Genomic DNA, 5,911 nt, shown 5'->3' on the forward strand with positions numbered 1-5,911 from the left:
CACGCCGGAGAGGCTTAGGAACAAGGGCAGGGTGGTGACCGCAGCCGCGCCTTGCCGCGTGCCGGGAGACATCCCGCTCTGCGGGGCAAAAGGCCACACCCGCGGCTGCGCCGGCCCAGACTGCCCGCCGCGGCGCAGGACGCAGGGGTTAATGGAGATGCGCGCCCGGAAGGGGGCTTATACGTCTCAGGCCGCGGACACAAAACGTAGTCTCCTTTCACCCAGGGTCGAACCAGCAACCTAACTTTTCCTGCCAGGGATTGTGGCTGCAATCCTCCACTCTCCCAGCGGAGCTACAGGAGGAGCATAAGGATTGTGTATGCCGCTGTCATTCCACACCCACAATCGAAACGCGGTCCAGATTGGCCAAGGCCATACTGAGCATGCGCAATCCGAGGAGCTACGGCACTGACGCGCCAGACCGCCGGTCTGCGCGTGCGCAAAAGACTGCTTTGCGCGGCGCCGGGGGGGGGGGGGCTGAGCGACCCGGAAGGGGCTCACACCCCGCGTCTCGGCCTGGGCTGGCAGGAGCTCCTGCGGCTCGGGGATCGCCCTCGCCCGCCTGCCGCTCCTTTTCCATACCAGCCCGAATTGCCGTTTAAGGTGACAATCGGGTGCGGTGTCGACACACTGTCAACACGGAGGGCCCGCGCAGGCCCCCTGCGCAGGGCCAGTGGCGCAATGGATAACGCGTCTGACTACGGATCAGAAGATTGTAGGTTCGACTCCTGCCTGGCTCGTGTTTTTCTCGCCTCACATTTTAAAAACTAAAGATCAACAGTATTCCCCCTTCCGTGCTTCCTAACCACAAACGTCAGCAGTCATTTCTGAGCGGCGTGGCCCGCACTCAGAGCCGCAGAGCCGGTGGGTGCGGGGTCCCGGTGCCGCCCTGCGGGGGCCGCCGCGCCAGCCCCGGCTTCGTGCGTGGCGAGGCCCCGCGGTCATTAAGTCACCGAGAGAGCTCCCAGCTAGGCTGACAGTGTAGGGGGAGAGTGGAAAGTAGCTTACTTGAGAGGCACATCCTCCCAGATGGGCCTGAGTCCTGCTTGGTCTTGTTTTAGGGAAGTCACGCAGAAGGTTAGTTGTTACTGGCTTATTGCCGTTTTCTTGTGATACTGTTACGGGCAGCTGAGTTAGATAGAAATATCACAGGCAGTCAGACAGGGCCAGGCCTTCCAAGGAGCCCACGTGGAAGATGCGTATTTGCTGTGGGCCAGACCTCAAGACAAAGGACTGAACAAATGCACCTCCCTAGGGATGGGCATCAGGGATTGATACTCTAAATAGGTAGCGATCACCTTGAAGAGTCCCTGACCCAGCCCCTTACAGGAAAAGCCTCTGTTCTGTATTCATCTCCTCTTGCTACGCGACTCAATTCCCCATTTGATCCCAATTTAATTAATTTTACCTGAACAATTCTTATTGGCTGACCATAGTTTTGTCCATTTTTCCCCTACCTTGGACCCGTCTCACCTCGTGGTTTTGTTCTATAAAAGACAGAGTTTTGGGTAACCCACTCGGGCCCCGGTTCTGTCCCTCTCTTGGGCAGAAGCTTTCTTTCCCTCAATAAATATATTCTGCTCTTAACCTCCGTTGTTCCTAAAATTCATTCTTCGATTTTAGAGAACACGAACTCATCCCAGATAGTCCCAGCTATCATTCAGGTTGGGAGTTTTTATTTTCCTGTATCAATACTGTACTCTCATGTGTTAAGAGTTGGGAAAAACAGCCTCTTAGGGCCTGGGTCTTTTAACCAAGACAACTGATGTTGGCTTGAGCAATAGATTTTATTTTGTAGTGACGTGAATCTTGTTATTTAGGGAGAATTCGGAATTATTCGATGCTCATATGATATCCATTCTGGAAAGTGAGAGTTCTAGTAAAATGTGAAGTCAGGGTAGATAAAATGTGGAGTTAGAAGAAAGGGGTTCTTTTTTTAAGTGGGGGTTTGTCAAAGTTTAAAAAAAGATTAACTCTGTGAGACGTTAGGGAGATGTGTTGCACCTCTCAAGCTCATAGGCAGAATCATAAATAAGGTAAGAGGAAATAGCAGAGACTTACTTCCTTTTCCTCGCTTTACAAGGGTGGCAAGCAAGGCATTTTATTACCTACAGAGGTCAGGGTCTTGATCAACATTGAACTGAGGAGGAAACCATCACCTTTGTCTATAGACAGGTAGATAAAAGGTTCTAAGGCGATTAAGACCTGCATGATTTCCGGCTGTTTTACTTGGAAAGAAAATTCACAGAGCTAGTGTAAGCAACAGAGACACATAATAATAATGGTACAGGTGTGTCCCCGGAAAACAGGAATGAAATGTGACTCCGCCTCATGAAAAGGTTTTTTTCCCAGTGTCTCTCAGTTCCTGTACCCGTTTCTGTAGGGCAATAGTTGGGAATATGGTGCGGGCCCTTCCCTTGAAAGCTCCTGAGTTTTATCTTTCAATCTCCTACCCAGAGGCACTTTTCTCTTTCTTCACCCTGACTGAAAAATTCTCCACTGTTCTAGCCTCATTTAGATGTTCACTGCCTGTGTCTAGGGATCAGGATTTTATGTGTGGTTGGCTTATATGTTTGTATCCCCCTTTTCCCAGGAGTGCATTGAAACGATAATAAAAATACACAAAAAGGGAAAAAAAGACTTTTGCAGTATGGAAAACTATAGTAGGTACAATTAGCCAACCAAAGATTTTAGATAATTTCTGGGAGGTGGAAAGCAAACGAGAGCATGGATACAAGGCTCAGAATGGAGACAGTCACCATTCAAAATACATATTATGCAATCTTGCAGAGACAGAACCATTCTCCTCTTTGAGCTTGCAAGAAGTTTTAAGCACAGAGACACAGAGGGCAGTTGTCCTCCACATTTTGCAGCTGTTGTTTAACTTGTCCCTCGCTTGAGCTACCTGGAGAACTGCTTAAAGGGATTTGTCTGGGGGGAGAGCCTATGGGGTAGGTACAGGCTGGGCAAAAAACAGCACAGGGCCTAATTTAGACATGGAAAGAAAAGGAAGGCCACCCTACTCTCAGAGTGAGTTCTTCCTTGAGTTGGCAGCCTGGCGGATCTTGGGCCAGATGCCTGTTTTCTGTCCATACACTGTAAATCAAAAAGGCTGTTCATGCCTTGGATCCACGCACTTGTAACTATGAATCATTGTAGTCTTTCATTCATAAGTGAAAAAAAAGTTTACCATACATTTAAGAAAAAACGACAACCTGAAAAAAGAAAGTTTAAGATAAACAAGGTAAATGATCCAGAAGAAAACAGATGACTGGAGAACAGAGCTATTTTTTTAAATGCTCATGGGTATTGAAGGGAACATCCAAGAAGATACTGCAGTGATGAAAGCCAGAAAACAGTGATATTAAAAGGAGCAAGTAGTGAATAGTACAGTTCTTAAAAACTGAAATCCTGATTGCTGAGCTGAACAAACAACATATCAATAATTTTAAAGACCAAGATGAAGATACAGACAATAAAATAGAGCATATCTTCTAAAACATCAGATGATAGAAAGCAAAAAAATACTAAAAGTAAGAATATGGATGAGAGATCCAGAAGATGAAACTATCTAGTCAGAGTTTAGAAAAAGAAATGCATGGGAAGGAGTGAAAGACACAACCCATCAGTTCAAACGGGCCATCCACAAACAACTGTGCCTGGACACTGCCTCACGAAATTTAAAAGTATTGAGGTTAAAAATAAAACCCTAAAAGCTTGTACAGATTGGAGCAAAGCAAAACAAAAAGGAAAAAATAGACTACCTAAAAAAGAATAATTGGATTATGGTAAGACTTCTCATCAGGAACGCTGGATGTTAGAAGGCAGGACAGCAAGGCCTTCAAAGTTCTGTGGGGAAATAGTTTTGAATCTAGAATGGAATATCCAAATCAAGGTAGCAATAACATACCAGGACAAGCAGTACATATTTGCACTGACTCTATAGTTTAAATTCCATTATTTCTTTCCAAAACAAATAAAAATTAGAGAATATCATATTGGTTGAGTTCTTTAAGAAGCTGAAGCTGAAACCGAATTAGAGTACAAAATCTTGCTGAGGAGTAACATCTATCAGTGGAGAAGGGGAATGCACAGGATTGGCTAAGGGTAACCAAGAGAGTGATGCTAACCTGAAAAAGCGTCTGCCAGCCCTCTTGGTAGCACCAGAGCAAAGATTTCCCTTTGAAGGAGTCTCAAGTTGGGCAGAAATGGTTGAGCTCAACCACTGCCCAGAGACTGATAACCTCTAGAGCAGTGGTGGCAAATCTATAGCATGGACGTTATTGTGTTTTTCTTTGAAGACAAAGATGTTAATGAGAAGTTGTTTTTCCTAAACTAAAACCTCGGCATTCAGGTTTAAGTGCAGAGTTCTTACTCTGTGATAAATAAGTGGGCTTTGGGTTGCAGTTTGGCACTCACTCAATCTCTAAAAGGTTTGTCATCACTGCTCTGGAGGATCCTGTGGGCTGTCAATTAACTGTCCTCCTTGCCCTTGGGCAAGGAGCCCTCCCTGAAAGGCGATCTAACAGCATGTGTCTGTCTCTGCCACAGATGTACTTCAAGGCAAAATAAAATCCAAGTAAAAGGAGGTTGCAAGATGTAAAAGAAAAGTTCCTGAACTCAGGAACTCAAGGAAAATAAATCTCAGGCTGACAGTTGCTATAGTTTGGATGCTATTTGTCCTCCTAAAGATTTACATATTGGGAGCTTGGTCCCGGGGGTGGCGGTATGAGGAGGAAGTAGTGGGACCTTTAAGAGGTGGAGCCTTGGAGGAAGTTCCTAGGTCTTGGGGTCACATCCTTGGAAGGGGTTGTGGAACTCCAGTTTCTCTCTGGCTTCCTGTTGAGAGATGTAGGGGCTGGGGATTTAGCTCACCGGCAAAAGCGCCTTCCTGGCAAGCGCAAGGTCGGGAGTTCGGTTCCCGGTACGGGAGAAAAACCAAAAAAAAAAAAAAAGAGATGTGATCCTTCTTCTCACAATCACAATTGCTTTGTCACTTGCTATGGTTGCTGTAACCAGAGGCTGTGCCATGTTGTTTGGACCCTTAGCCATCAAAACTAAAAGTTAAACCAATCCTTTTCTTTGTAAAGTGAGGCTGCCTCAAAAATTTCATTATAGCAAAATTCTGACAAATACAATAATATAACCATGACAGAGCAGGCTATGAAAGAAGGAAATGGATTCTTTTACAATGGTAGTGTTATTAAGGACTTGGAAAAGCTTACAGATATGATAAAGGCACATGTTACTTTTCTCAAAAAGACAAAACCAAATTACATAGGAATTTCCAAAAAATGCAAAAGGTTTAAAGAAAGTATGGCCCAAATATAAAGCAAATTGAAATCTTTTAAAGAAATTGGTGGCATATGTCAGGAGTTGAAGCATATCACCCCCTCCACACACATACTTGTGTATCAAAGCGCTAACAGCTGTACTTCAGAATGAGACTGTATTTTCAGATAGAGTCTTTAAAGAGATTCTTAAATTAAAAATGGAGTCATTAGTATAGGCCTTAATCCAATATGACTTATCCTTATAAGCAGAGGAGATTCAGGCAGAGCCACACACAGGCCATGTGAAGACATAGGGAGGAGATTGCCATCTGCAACCCAAGGTGTAAGAGTTAAAATGATGAGAGTTATCTGGAGTGCATGTGTCCACTGAAATGACCTTGGCTACATGCCTTCCTGCAGGGAGGCTGATTATCTCCTGATAAAAGAGTGTAAAGAGAGAACTGTTAACCCCTGGAGGACTAATTGTTCCGAGGCTCTAGCCAAGGCTGGGAGTGGTCCCTTCCTGCCATGCAAGCCTGTGGGTACCAAGTCACTATTTATTGTCTGAACACAGTACTCAGGAAACTGAGAAACTGGGTATAACGTGACATTTTCTCTCTCCCCTGCTGAAGGCTCTG

At 45.3% G+C, this 5,911-nt stretch overlaps 1 non-coding gene across 1 annotated transcript; it reads left to right on the forward strand.

Moving 5' to 3' along the window:
* The first annotated feature begins 667 nt into the window (after nt 1–667).
* Nucleotides 668–740, forward strand: Trnar-acg. Its single transcript has one exon. It is a non-coding gene; the product is annotated as a tRNA-Arg (tRNA).
* Nucleotides 741–5,911: the final 5,171 nt, after the last annotated feature.

Source organism: Chinchilla lanigera, unplaced genomic scaffold, assembly GCF_000276665.1.
Source record: "Chinchilla lanigera isolate Chin_1 unplaced genomic scaffold, ChiLan1.0 scaffold00043, whole genome shotgun sequence".
Taxonomy (NCBI): domain Eukaryota; kingdom Metazoa; phylum Chordata; class Mammalia; order Rodentia; family Chinchillidae; genus Chinchilla; species Chinchilla lanigera.